The sequence below is a fragment of the Passer montanus genome, unplaced genomic scaffold, assembly GCF_014805655.1.
Source record: "Passer montanus isolate IOZ18808 unplaced genomic scaffold, ASM1480565v1 scaffold3, whole genome shotgun sequence".
NCBI lineage: Eukaryota > Metazoa > Chordata > Aves > Passeriformes > Passeridae > Passer > Passer montanus.
Window position 1 is genome coordinate 13223363 of NW_024367707.1, and position 15988 is coordinate 13239350.

Sequence of the window (15988 nt, forward strand, 5' to 3'; positions counted from 1 at the left end):
TATCATTTAGCCTTCTGTCTGTATCCTTTCTCTATTCTTTATTATGGTATTCTTTAATGTAATATAGATCATAAAATAATAAATTAGCCTACTAAGAACATGGCGTCAGATTCATAATTCCTTCATTTTTCTGGGAACCCAGCAAATACAAGAGTTAGATTTTTTTTTTATTATTTTTTAAAGCCAAGGACACATCCACTATATAAACCTGTGTCATAAAGATATTATATCTAATTGCTGCTACATAAATTACTGTTGAACACCGTATTTGTCTTTTAAAAATCTCTTGAAATACTAGAAATCTGTAAATCCAAACTAATGAAAAGAGGAGCACAGAAACTACAACTATTGTTTAAAAATTCATATCTTAAGTAATAGTTTTCTGGAAGAACATTTACTCAACTTATTACATCTGATTTCTGGGCAGAAGTGGAGAATTAGGTGATATAAAAGAAAAGGAACATTCTTCTAAAAGTTAAAGATGAAAGAAAAGTCATAGATGAAGGACAGGGACATTAGGTATCATCTCACAAGAATTCAGCTCAGCCACCCCTGCTATTCCTGTGACACTATACAGGCATCACCTCAAAGCTTGGCTTTAAACAGGAACAAAAAAAAAATAGCTGGTTTTCCCAAATGCAGATAATCCACACTACCATTTTTGTGGTGTAGTTAAATCTCAGATGCTTAGACCACAGTGTATTCTTCAGGCAGGCAACCAGGACTGGTCTCTGATGCTCTGATTTGGAAGAACTGAGATCTGTTTCTTTCTTGAGAACACTCATTGTATTCACATTGAAATCCATTTTTTACCACATCTGAATCATTACAATAATTATTAAAATTGCAAATGAGTCTAATTTTTTCCCCTATGTATTATTTTAAGGTGGACCTTGGAGGGTCCAGAAAATGGTGATAAGGAAAACCAGCTTATAACAGAAAAATATATTTTTCTGAAAGAAACATTTACAGTCTAACATATTTAACTATGTATACATATGTGTCAAATATTGAATACAGTAACTTATGCCACCTAGACAGATAGGATAACAGTGCAGAGAGATAGGAATTCTCTCTATCTAGGGTTAGGGCAAATGTTTTAATTTACTGAGCTGAATAGCACCAATATCATTCCAGCAGACTTACCAGCATGTGCTGGCTGGTTTTTGTCCCCTACCATCTGCAGCATATGCAATCACATTGCAAGGAAACCAAAAATCTCCCACTGAGGTAATTTTTTGTTGTTCCTATTGCTTGCTTAGAAGTACATAACCTATCACTAGGTAGCATAATAAAATGTATCTACTTCTGTTGTAAGTTGCCTTTTATTTTGGGCAACAGTCGCCAAATCAAAGAGCTGGTTTAAACACTAATTATTAACCAGATCAATGAAGACTCCAACACTGTAAATATGATCATTGCTGAACAGACACAGATTCATGCTACATTACAGGCAAAATGCAATGATGCTTTCTTCCTGGAAAGCGATTGTATATAGTTTGAATTTTTTTTTTCCTTTTTTTTTTTTACATAAAATGGCTCTAATAGTAATAACATTGCCTTTTTTACTTTGTTGTTTTCCTGATAAATATTGGCGTATTTTTGTAGAAAGTTATATCATAATTCAGCATAAATAGCAAGCTCTACACCCATAACAAATTTAATAGATGAATATAAAACTAATCCCTTCAGCATAGTTATATCATAATTCAGCATAAATAGCAAGCTCTACACCCATAACAAATTTAATAAATGAATAAAACTAATCCCTTCAGCATGGTAGTTAGTTTAAGTTTTACCCTGACTTTAAGTTGTGGCACTTGCCTTCATGGGTGTAGAAATTTGCAAGAGCAGTCTAGAGATTTTTGCATGCTTACTATGGCAATAGTAGAAGGAACCCAAAAAGAACTGTGAAGTTTCTTACCCAGCAGTTATTACCCCAAAGCCAATCCTCCATTTAGCTGCTTAGCATTTGTTTATTTCTCTTATGTACATTCGGACTGTCTTGAATCATGAGCATTTGCAGGTGCAGAAAGTCAGCTGCAATGGTCACTTTTGTTTACAGAAGACCTGTCAGTGAATGCAATTACCTTGACAGCCAACACCTTTCAGTGTGTCTTCTCAGCATCTAGACCTTCCCAGTACATGGAGGATACTGTTTGACCCTTAGACTGATCAGTGTGTTTTACCTCCTAGTTAGAATTTTTATTCCTTTAATATGCTGTTCTCTGAGAGACAGAACTTATTCTCTTCTCGTTTTCTGGCACATCCTCTGCAGTGGCCTTAGCAGTGGCCTAAGCTGGAAAGCTGCCTGAAACAGGGCTATTCAGTCTGTTACTGTGCGTGTCTCTCATAGGAGTAATTGGAATAAAGAGGCCTCTTACACATTCTTGCAAACACAATCTTTATAATTATTTTTCTATATCACTTAGCAGTTCTACTTGCACTTCAAAACAAGTAAGGACATAAATATAAAATGGCTCTAATAGTAATAACATTGCCTGCAGCTGCCAGGAACAGTTTGTACCAAGGAAACTCTGGGCATATGTTGATGTGACAGCCATTGGCAGGGCTTGGTTGCATATGCTGCACTGTCAAAACACCTTTTTAACTATCTCGGAGGGATTGTGCTATTTTCCTCTTCATTTGGAGATAAAATACAGAAAACAAATTAGTTTCTGGAAACTTTTTTTTAAGGGATTAAAATGAATTTTGCTATTTTTCCCCCTAACTTTTAGTATCCTACTCCTGTGTCCATGACATCTGACTTAACTTCTTTCAGGGTAATATATATAATGTCATAATAGTATAGTAATTTTTTCATAACTGTGGATTGATTGCCTGCACATCTAAAGTAATTATGACTGGGTGTTCTAGGAATTTAAATACTGTTCATTCCTTAGAGATGAACAGAAGAACAAGTAATGCTTTATTTTATATGAGAAAGAGTCAGACAAATCATATGCATATGTGCACTTGAGTTTTTGTATTTGTGTGTGTGTGTGTATATGCAGAAGCATGAACTCATGTAATATCTTTTACTATCACCTTTCCTAATAGTAGCAAAACTAGAAATAAACTTGATTTCCCCAGAAAGACATTTTCCTTTTCATCCTTGAAACGAAACAAAAGAAGCAAAGCAAAACATAAAATGGCGACCCAATCTTAAAAATACTTTCTTTTTCCGAAACTCTTGGAAAAAGGATGATTTTAGCAACCTATCCAAATGAAAAAGGAATGGGTCCAAATCCATTAGAGTCAGAGAGATTCTTTCCATTAACTAAAATAGGTTTGAGATGAGACTCATGGCACATGTTTTTTTAGTGAATTGTACTAAAATTATGAAAGGAATGACAACAACATATTAAAATTACATCCTGAAAGCATGCTTTTGTACTATACTAAAAATAGATGCTAGATCATCTTAAAAAAGAGAGCTCATCAAGGTTGTTGAATAACCAGAGTAATAGCTGTCCAGATGCCATAATGAGATTTATGTAAAATATTGCGTGGGCAGAAATTATAATTGCTTTTTTCGTCGTTTGTTGTTGTTGTTGTCACAGAAGAGAAAATTTCATTTTTCAATTTCTAACCTTGTGAAGTTCAGTTAAGAGGCAGAGATTACAGCTGAACTCCAGTTTACCTATATGACAAATGCATATATTAAAAATGTACATTTTTAAATGTACTACCATACATATCTGGTAGTAAAATTTTCAAGTCTTACCCTAAAATCCGGTAATACAAAATATTTCTGTGATATTTCCTATGTAATTTGAGGTTTATGAGCATGAAATGTTTTTCAGTTTTGAACTGAGGGAAGGGAGGGAAGGGGAGAGAGAATGCAATAAAAGGTAAGCCATTTCTTGTGAAAAAGCTTAGACTAACAGCAGAGAAATTTGAATGCAAAGCAATACATTTGTATAAGGATAGATTAAAAGGTCTAAGTCAGTGCTTACAAGGAAGTTGAACTTACACCTCAAAAGTTCTAAAACCATTTACTTTTTTAATGTGTACTTTCTTTTTCTTAATTTCTGATGTTAAAATATTGTCTAGTGTAACATCACCTCTGCAACATTTCTCATAGGTATCCATAGATGAATCAGAATAAAAGGTGGGAAGGTTAAAACTTTGTGAGGCAGAGAATACAGAGAGTGAAACAGAGACAAAGAAAATTAGGAGATGACAGAAAGAGAAAAAAAAAGGGAGGACAGGAAAACAGAAGGAAGAGGGAGGGAGGAGAAGGAATACTGTTCTGAAGGCCTTCTCTGAATGGGGTTATACAGAGACCAGTTAAAATAAATGTATTCATCAGTGTCTTTTCCTTAGTGATGGAAAGTTTTCCAGCATTTGCAGTGAGTAGACCATTGGGTCACATGGGGATGGGGAATAGGGTGAAGGGAGAGAAAGAGATTATGACAGATCATTAAAGTGTTTTGTTACCATTACATTTATGAATTTAGATGAACTGTACTATTCAGAAGTGCTAAAGCCACAATGCCATTATAGTCACAATTAGAAAATCTGTTGTTGAAACCTTCATAACATAAACAAATATAACTACGATGTTATATATATGTTGCAAACACAGTTGTAAAAAGTCAAAACTTAAAAAAAATACAGTGAAATTTAATGTCAGCATTTCTGTCAATATTTTGGTAATTGTATTGTAATAATCCTCCACAATCCAAATTATGATGAAGTCCACTCAGGAAAGTTGAATATTAGATTCCTCACTACCATTTCTTTCCATTGTTTTTTATTCTATTCATAATGTTACTGTATCTGGGTGCAGAAAAGCTTTATCTAAAGTCCAAATAATATATATAGAATATAGAGGAAACAAATATTCTAAGAAATCTAATAAAATTAGCAATGACATGTAATTGATGAAAGTATTTGCAAATTAGATAAAGTTCCTCAGAAGAACTAGTCAAAATTGAAGTGTTAGACCTCTATTCTCTCTGGACATTACCTCAAAATAATTGTTGTCAACCCTTATCATGCAGTGCACATTTGTTACTGATAAATATGTACGCTCAGGGCAAATGCAGAAAATATTGTTGGGGTTTTTTGTGACAAAATTTTTGATTTAGGAGCAAAATGCTACATGCAGTAGTTTATTAAAGTATTAAAGTCTAGTTCACTTTTGTCTTAATTTAATGAAGAAGTAGATTCCAGGACACAGTGAAGTTTGCAGTTCTCATAAATGTGCTTCAAAAATTAACCAGTGGGGTACCCCTAAATTGAATCCAATAAAAAGCATTTGAAATTACATTTTAAGAATGCTCAGCAACAAATTCTTTTTAATTGCTTATATTGACCTTGCTTTTCCAATTAAAAAAAAATTCCTCTTTTAATGTTTAATGTTTCCCTGAATAGAAAAGATTTAATTAGGCTTCATTTGCACAATCAGGGATCATGAACAGATTATAATTTGCATTGCAGAACTGTGGAGTATCATTAAGGTTACATTTGGTATGGTCGTTATAAGAAATTGTATTGAAGAAATATCTGCAGCCTAAGGACAAACATGATAATGAATATATAAATCCTCATCTGAAAGCATAATTGTGGTTTTCTTCCCCTGGATGTTGCTCTCCACTGTAGAAAGGCTGCAAAGATGGAAGTAGGTCCATGCATATGATTGATATTTTAATCTGTTACGATACAATCATTTTGAGGAAATTTTCATAGCTTATTATTATACTAAATTGCTAAAAGTCTTCTTAGTCAGTCACTTTTGGTGGCTTCCAGGCTTAAGGAAAAGAAAATAATTTATTGTGAGTAAAAGCTAACATGAAATCCATTTCTCCTTTTGTAGTTGTCACTATTCTTGTATTATTATGTTTACCAGTCAGACAAAAATCTCTTGAACAGCGTGAGAACATTTTTGATAAACATTATACATAGAAAATGCTCTCTTTCTATTTCACTACATACACTTAAAATAGTCACCTAATTATTTGTTAATTGGAAGAAGATTCATAGGGAAGCAATTTTTTTTAGTGTAATATGTTTTTCATCAGCTTTTTAACTTCTGCAGGATAGAGGGAAGGGAAAAATATGTAGTACTGTCAACTATTTCTTCAAACACAAATGTGCCAACAAAGATAACTGGTGAGTGACTTGGCCTGAAAAAGTAATCACTTTTTTTTATCTTCAGAACTGAATAGCAGAAGATGTTTTCATGATAGACAGAATGAATATCAGTGTAGGAATCATGAAAGAGTACTAAAAAAAAAGTGCTGATGAGGAAGGCAGGTACAGCAAGGTATCTTACCTCTTCACATCCTCATATTTACTTTGTAGTAAAAAAAAATTAAAAATTAAAATCCTAATTTCCCATGTATAAAGCTTCCCTCTGGAGATCCATAGTGCAAATAGAAATAATAGGGATCTCTATTCATACTTTCTGGATCTGTAACCCAAACAGTCACTTTTTCACTACTGGCAACTTACACTTAGCAAGTAGAGAAGAGAAAGAGATTGTAATGAGATTTTGAGGAGTTGGTCTCCAGAATCTTTTGCCCTTTACCTGTCAGTTCTAAGAATTGGAAGTTACAGGAAAGCAAAATTGCTTGAGTAATGAGGCCTGGTTTTCCATCACCAGTGCAAGCATTTGAGCTCCACATGGAAAATACCTGAATATATAAATTCAACTAGCTCTAAGTTTTGACCAGCAAAACACTGCCTATTCAACATGTGAGTACACATTCAGCATAAGCTGAAAAATAAATGACAAATCTTGGTTGCACTTGCACCATGCTGATTTAATGTAAAGTGTGATAGCCTCAGCTATGTTATTTTCAATAATATGAATTCAATTCCATAGAAAAACATTGTATTTATTCATAGCAGAATAGCAGATGCAGCTGTATCGGGTTACCTTGAATGGATATGTGTTGTCTGGAAATATGCATTGGATGAGCAAGTACTTCTGACTGAAAAATCAGCAGTTGAGAAATAAATATATTGATGTAAATGAAAATTTATTGATCCAGCAAAAAAATACTGACTTCTATAAATATATGTTTGGAAAGAAAACCTATTCTTATACAAAAAAAGAATTCTATTATTTGGATACTGTGATTGATTTAAAAAGCAATTGACAATCTATCCAATTCAGCAAAATGGCCTTTATTTCAGTGTCTATTGCATGTGTTTTCCTGAAATTTTACTGTGTTAAAAAAATCAAACAAACACAAATCAAATTCAAGCACTTTCTGTCTCAAAGGCTTTGTAACAAACCCGTGTAGTTGAACCCTGTCAGTCTTTACTACATTATGAGGATTTATTTTAGATTCTTTAATTTTTAGTTGTCTTTATTTACATTTCTGAGAAATCAATTTCAATAATAGATGAGCTGTCCATTATTAACAACTTTGATTTCTTATTATTTCCCATTATTCACAGCTATGTCTTTGCTTGAATCAGCTCCATAAGCCATTTTTAAATATTTATTCTTCCACACTTGTGTTCAGAGAAGACTTCAATTCCACCTTTTCCTGAGGAATGGACTAGCTTTCTTGAGAATTGTCCTTTTTCATACTTCACTGGAAAGTGAATAATTTCCTCTTCCTTGGAAATTATCAGAATTCATATAGAAGCATTGCTGTCTTCCATTACAAATTTGTTTATAATTTTTTTATAGGAAACAGACTTCTACTTGCTTCTACTTACCTTCCTAGTGGAAGCTTTATCTTTTACTACCGAATTAACTAGTAGGAAAATATGATAATCATAACAAACAATATCCCACTCCTTCCTAAGCCTAATATTTGTGATTCCATGGGTTTTTATGAGTTTGAATGAAAAAAATAGTATCAGAAGATATTTTATGCCAAGTATATTTTTTCATAAAATATTTAACATTTTTATATTTTAAAATATGTGGGTTTTTAAAATTCTGTCGCATTTAGTATCTGTTTCATGCCTCATTGCAAAACCAGTCTTTACATTCTCCAGTTTCCTAGACTGATAGCTTTTAAGTCCAAAAACATACGGCTTCCTATTTTACCTCCTGATTCCTGTATACTCACTTGTTGATACCTTATTTCATCCCCATATCTACTTTCTTTCCTTCCTGCTCTTTCTTTGCCTTTCTGCACAAACACTCCACAAACACTGCTAAAGCCAGAGAGGCAAACCCCTACCCTTCCTTGCATTGCATTGACTCAGTTGTTGGACTAGAGTCCTGACAAAAATAAATTGGAACACTCAGTTACACTGTATTTCAGTTCTCTGTGCTTAGACATTTCTGCCAGTAAGTAAAACTTTCAAATCCAATGGAGTGTAGTATCAGTAAAGTGAGCTTTAGTAATGGATTTTCTATAATTAACTTACAGAAAAGGTGGGTTTTATATACTTACCTAAGGAACAACACAAGCCGTTACAAGCATCCAAAATACTGCACAATAAGCTGCAAAGCTGAATAGTAGACCCAGAAAGTAACATCAGCAGTATCTACTTAGATCATGTCCTAGTGAAACTAGGACAATCAAAGGTTATTCCTGTTTCTGGCAGATGAGAGAGTCCTCAATTTACTGACCACTAACTGGTGTTCAAAGTCAAAAATGCAAACTGAGCTTGAAAAATGAACATAAAAATTAAAATTAAAATTAAAATATTTCAGAAGATATTTCTGTAATTAAAATGTGTTGTATTAGGGAATTTTGAAGAATGTTAAATTAGAAACTACACTGCATTCCTATCGCAGATTTGCTTGGACTGGTCAACCACAAATCTCAAGAATGGACTAGAGTGGAAATCACAGAGTTGAAAACTGGTGGAAGTAGAGTGGTCAGAACTGTAATTACATGCACTGGCTTCTACATTTCAGTTTACAGGGAAGGAGGGGAAGTGAGGCAGTATTTTGATGGCATGATAACTTACTGAGGGTTTTTTTCTGCACATAAAAATCCCAAAAAGATAAAAAAGGGAATATAAAATAATAGCACATGAATTTGAAATAAAATTCACGTGACAAATACCATCTGCACATCTATCTGTTAAAAGTACAAATGACATGCTGAGCTTGTTTTGATAGCTCAGTGAAAAAAACAGTGTTTATGAACACATAGAGGAAAACAAATGATTGAAGACCAGGGACCACTTACATTTGTTTATGTGTGTAACTAAATATAAATGAAATAAAGATGAAGGTTACATTAAAATAATTATAGCAATGATGAAAAAATATTATGAAATACATAATTACATGCACACCGGTACACATATCAAGCAGCTGGTCAAAACACCAGCCTGTGTAGATTGTTTGTGCAGTTAGCTGTAAATATTTAAACAAGAAAAAATATGATATTGGCAAGAGAGCGAGAGGTGTAGATGGGAAATTATTCTTCCTCACCATCAAACAGAGCTATAGTATAAATAGTTTCAAACACTTCTGAAACCTTTGAAATACCTGTGTTGTTCTTCTTCTAAAGAAACAAGAAAATGCCTTGGTGATGTTACTCAGTTCAGATGACAGAACCAAGTTCTGATTGTGATAAGAGACTTCAAAGTATTTCTGTAGAGACTCCTTTTGTTCCTTTTCTCCTAAAGACTACTCATATGAAGTAGAGCAGTTCTGATGGGAATGACTGAAATTTCATTACTTCCTCCTCAAAAAAGAAATAGGTCTCACTACAAGCAAGATAGCTAAATCCAGGTATTACTTCTGACTGAGGCAGGCATTCTGTTCTGGGTTTGACCTCAATTTATTTAGCACAGAGCTACTGGTTCTGAAACTGAGATCATTTCACCAATTAAAATTATGTTCAAGCTAGTATGCTCCTACAAAAAAAAAAAAAAAGTATTTTGGTACATTTTCTATCAGTACCATTTTCTATCAATATGTATATAACAAAATAGTTTCAAAAATTCGGATGAAAACAATAAAAATCTTGAACAATATCCTCTGGCTAATTAATACAAAATCAATTTTTTAAGTGAGTCTTTAATTACTATCCATCCTACCAGGTCACATTCCCTTACTGGAATTTTATTTCAGTGGATTCTTGAAAACAAAATAGCATTGAGTATAAATTTTGTACTGTGTTTTTCAGCACAAAAATGGCTTACCATATGTAGGGTGTAGTGTTTGGAAAACTGAACAGGTTTTACTCCAATAAAATAAGAGAAGTTTTGAAGAAAGAAAACTCAGCTCAAACTCTTTGAATCATATGTGCTGCATATGGATTTAAATCTCTGATCTTAAGTTTTCCATCTGTAAAGTTTTGTCTTGATACACAAAGAAAACTGGAAAAAATAGCAAAATATGAACAACTCCTTGCAAAGACCTACAGATTTTGTTTGATTTCAAAAGGGAGATACATATTTCATGTGAGGAAAAAAATGTGGACCATATATGCAAATAGAATATATTGGTTTTTATTTGTGTTTTAAAAGCATTATCTTTGAAAAATTCATTCTGAATTATTCAAGATCATAATAGGACACTTTATATCACTCATAAGTTTTTCAATAGTTTTTTTGGGGGGGTAGTTTGGAGGTTTATTTGGCATTACATAGAATAAAATAGCAATGAGGACATATGTTTTACTGGAATAATGGGATTTTTAGGTTCACAAAGAAAATCCCATTATATTTTTGGAGAAAATGCAAGACAGTTATTTTTTAAAAGAAGAAATGAGGGTCTGTAGGGGTACATAAGGGTAATAATAGTAATAATAAATGGATGCAAATAAAATAATAGCAACAGAAGCACAAAGGGAACAATGATACAACAGCAGCTTAGAATTAAAGTAATAAGTCACAGCCCTCCTGCTTCCTGAGCTCTGGAGAGAAACAGGAGATTTGTGACAGTCCCATGATTAGCCCTCATGTCATACCTGATGAAGATTTAAAATTGCACTCCTAGGAGAAATAAGCCAATGGCAGTGGTGTTGGACATCCTCCCAGGGCCCTAAATGATATTCAAAAGACCAGGTGACAGAGTCTGGGCTTCTGAGGGTCTGTTAGCATGGAAATTTTTGTCATTACATAAATATTCTTTGCTCTTATTGCTTTTGAGAGTGTGTTTTTACTAAGAAGTCTTGCCCATTCTGAGTCACAGAAAATGTGTGGCATATTTTCTTCACTGTAATAAACAAGTGGTCCAGCAACTAGTGAGCAAGCTGTGGAATTGCAAATAGGAAACTATTTCCTTTTGGGGAAACTTTTATCTTTTTTTTGTGTGAATTTTGCAATTCTAAAGGGTAACTGTAAATGAATCAGCAAATCTAAAGAGATTGAAATTCAAGGTTCTAAATCTATATTTCAGGAAATGAGTGGCATGTAGTAAGAAAAAGTGCAATAAAATACAGAAATGGTGCAGGGTTTTTTTCTGATAAAAAGACCATGTCTCCCAGTATTTGTCTGTATTCCTAAGTGACACTGCTTTGATTGCATCAGTTCTTGTTCTTTCCACAGTGCATATTGCTGGTGAAGCACATTCCTACACATAAAGGGTTTATACTAAGCTGAACTGCAATATCTTCATGCAGTTAAAACTACATCCCCATAAGAATGCGGTACTGTAGAAAACTTGTCTTAAAGTAATATCATTTCAGGTTGCCAGAGTAGTTTCTACATAAAAACCTGATGACAGCCAAAAATAAAACAAAAAAAAAATCAAATGTAAATGTCTGTAAAAAATAACACAGGGGAAGAAAATTGGGCAGGCAATGCAGTGAATTGAGAAAAAAAAAAAAAGAAACAAAAGACCACACTGAAAATAAGCACAATCCATGATTTTCCTAAACAGGATGATAGTTCATCATTTGATTTATATTATTTTAATAGCCAAGTTTCATTCCATTATATTTTGGATTGAGTAGGTAATGATCTATATTTTTTACTTCTTCATTTTTTTCTTTCCACATTCCTTCCTCCCTATGTGCACTATTCCCAGTTATAAAACTGAGTAATAGATGAGAGATAGAGATGATAGAGATGATAGAGATAGATCCCTGTAGATGCATAAATATATACATGTATGTATAAACTAATATTTTCTGTAATCTAATCTACTGTTCAGTCTGTTCAATGAGCTGGCTGAAATGTTCATAATGCAGTTGCCCTGGAAGCTTGTTCCTGCTGCATTCTTTGCCTGGAAGACACCTGTTCAGCAATTATATGGCCAGCAGTACATTAGCAACATTGCCTGCTGGATTGCAGGTGTTTGAATCTATAGGGAGAAGGTCATTACATTATCATTTCTCTCCATCTGGCCCTAAGAAAGCTAAGTGTATATGGGCCACAGAGATTGCTCACTTCAGAGGACATCTCTTTGTCCATTCATCATCAAACAGCGCATGCCGCACTGCTTGAATTTCTAAGATGCTAGCCATTATCAATTTCTAGTTGAGAGGCTTATTAGAGGTACTGTTCCAATTGGATTTACTCCTTAGCCTGCACACACACTAACAAAATACCTCAAAATTCCTGTGTGTGGAATTTTGTGGAATCTCAAACTGCCTTTGTTTGCCTGATTTTACTGTAACTTGAAAAAAAAAAAATTGTTCTCTGCAGCAAGATGGTTTGAACCCGGATTTTTACACTGCCTGCTGCTGTCAGCGGAAAGCTTGATAGCATATATTTTGGTATAGAGACCCTGACCCTGATCTACCAAATGTGAAAGAGTTGAGTTTTTTTTCTTTGTCGAATTCACTTGTGATCACACATCAGTCAAAAGGGTAAAACCACAGGAGGTGCATTTCAACTTCACCAAACCATATTAGTGTAACATTATTTCCATAAATTCATTGAAAGATAAACATTAAGAAGGAAGGAAAACTTTTTCAGCTTTTCACAGCTTTTCACAGCTTTTACTGGAAATGTGCTGGCAATTTGCCACTGGCTAGTCCATCAATGACTCTGAGAGCTTTTTATTATGCTTACAAGTATCTCTCACTGTTTCTATGCAAATCCAGATATGCAGCTAAGCAGAGAGGTAAGAGCTATGCCTTGTGTGTATTGAATGGATAAAATTTACCATGAGAAGTTGAATGGCCCAAGTTTAAAAATAAGTAATAGGATTTAATGAAACAACTTAGCTGAAAATAAGATTAATATATTGATCATTTAGATAGAAAGAAATTGGAGTATGTAGTAAAGACATAGAGGGGTTTATATTTAGAATTGATGTGTTTATGGGTATTGCTGTAGACAGAAACAAACCACATGATCCAAGAACATGCTCTGCAGTCCTATCTTCTCACCAAGTCAATAAAGAAAGGAGAATCTTTTCACCGGGATGCTTCTCTCAAAGGGAAATATTTGGCCTGCAAGTCACAGTTTTCTGTTCTCACTGGCTTCAAAGAACCACAGAATGGTTGATGTTCAAAAGGACCTCTGGATGTCACCCTGTCAAACCCTAATGCACAAAGAGCCAATGAAGAGCAGACTACCTGGGCCCATTTTCAGACAGCTTTTGAAAACTTCTGAAGATGGAGTCATAAGCAAGCTTCACCATCACAGTAAAAGAGTGTTTCCTTATGTTCAAACAAAACCTCAGTATTTCCTCTTCAGCTTATTAACTCTCAGGAGTACTACCAAGTAGTACTAAGTAATAAAAAATAAGTAACAGAAATTAAACAGGGAACCTTTATGCAGACTACTTATCTTTCATAAAACTACTAGTAAAACATTTGTCCATCTTCTTTTCTATATCTATATGAAAGTGATTCTACAAGTATATGCATAAAATTAGAACTTATTTTCTTGGATATCATTATTAAAATAAAAATTTAACTATGGAAAATAAGACCCTATTGTCCCTGGAAGAGGGGAAATGATGATGTAAATGCTGATCGCTTTTCCTTGGGATTCAATGACAGGACACATAGGAATGGCTCAAAAATGCACTGGGGAGGCTTAGACTGGACATTAGGAATCATTTTATTACTGAGTGTGGTCAAAACCTGGATCAGGCTTCCTAGAGAGGTGGCCAATGCCCCAAACCTTTCAGTGTTTGAGAGGCATTTGGACAATGCCCCTCAGAACATGCTTTAACTTTTGATCAGCCGTGGACTGGTCAGACAATCCAGTTCAACTGGATGATCATTGTAGACCACCTCAATTGTAATATTCTGTTCTATTATGTTCTCTTTAAAAGCTTTTGCTTTTTTTTTTCTTTTAAAATTCTTCCTTTTTTCCTGTGGTGTTTTTTGTTGCCATTTGGGTTTTAGTTTTTTGGGGTTTTTTTGTTTTGTTTTTATCCTGGTTTGGTTTTGGATGGATTGTTTCTTTCTTTTTTATGTTGTCATTTAGTGTTGTTTTAGTGATAAAATAGTATTAAGTTGCTCTGCAGGACAATTCCAGTTTTTCAAAATCATTTGTGCTAAATAAAAGGTAAGATCATCACTAGATGTAACAATGGATTATTGTCTCTTTTATTGTCTGCGTAGGTGATTACCTCATTTAGTTTTTAAAGTAAGCTCAATAAATTCAGATAACTTTTGTTTACAACAGTTTTCTGATATGTTTTTGGGACACATTTAAGATCATACATTATTCTCGTTATGGCTAGTTTATGTGAAAGATGCAACTTGTGACATTGGTTTTGTTTATTATACTTGAAAAAAATTCTTTTAAGAAATTAATGTTAACAGGTTTGCGAAAAAAATGCAGAAGACAAATGCTTAATTCCAGGAGGAACCACTTTACAACAAACTAGTAGTTTTGGAAAATGGATGAGAAACACAGAAATAAGGAAAACAGAAGTTCAGTGCTCTATCTACCCAGGTGTTTTTCTTCTCTCAACAAAATAAGAACTTCAGGGTGATCCTTAAGAACAAACCCTAAAAATGTAATGGAACTAAATAATTAATAGAAAGGTTGTCCTTTTATTATGCTGTGGATCAGTCTTTTCTTTCTGTACTTTTCCCTGTCTGTGTGTTACCTTTGTGCTGACCTGCCTGTACTGCTGGAAACTCTGGCTACATCTTGGCAAGATGCACGTAGGAGTGAGACAGGGTATGACTCAGGCAAAGAAAAAAGAAATACAATGAAGAAGTAAGATAATGGTAAATGAAAATAGCAGAAATCTGATGTGATAGGAATTACTGTAAGTTTTGATTGGTATTTGTGTGGCATGATTTAGTGCAGTCAATTCAAAAGCCACTTTGGGAAGTAGTGGAACAAATAAATACGAATAAAATTTCCTTTACACAGCAAAGCAAACTGGCATTGAAAGACATAGGCTTAGATTCTATTTATAGGGGTTTAGCACTATATAAGACATCAGTGAAGGCGAACAAAATTGCCACTTTTTCTAGTGTATGTTCATCTTTTTTCTCTTGTTTTGTGGTTGAATTTAAAAGATAATAATAAGAGAATCTTTAGCTAAACCATTTGCCTGACTGATGAGGTTCAATTATTGAAAGCTTGGATTAGACTTTGATATTACTTAGTTGTCAGCATTTTGACACATGAACTGATTAAATTTACAGTGCCTAGTTCTTTCAATATTTTTAATTTCATAGTATTTAATGGATTAAAAACTCATCTTACATAACAGGAAATCAAATAATTTATTAATAATAATTTCCATTATTTAAAATTATTACTTAAATATTTTTAAATTTTGATTTTTTTTGCTATTGTTTTTTATAGCAATCTAAATGTTGAAGTATCAAAAGAATTTACAATTGAAAGTTTTATTTCTCAAAAAATTCAGACATAATAAAGAATACTTTTGTTTTAAATTGGCAGCTGCATTTAAGACTGTTAAATTGAAAGTGCTCAAGTATTATTAAATTATAATTTGATACATACATTTTTATAATATGGCAAAGACTTCTCCATTTTTGCAAAGTACAAATTCCTATGTAATCTACTATTACTTTCCTATTTGTAACTGTACTGATTGCAGAAAATCTCAGTAAATATGGACTATATGGGAATTTTGAAATTGCTCTGATGAGGTAAAACTAAACTTTTCAAAAGAACAGAAGACTAGTTTTCTCTAAAACATATTTTTTTA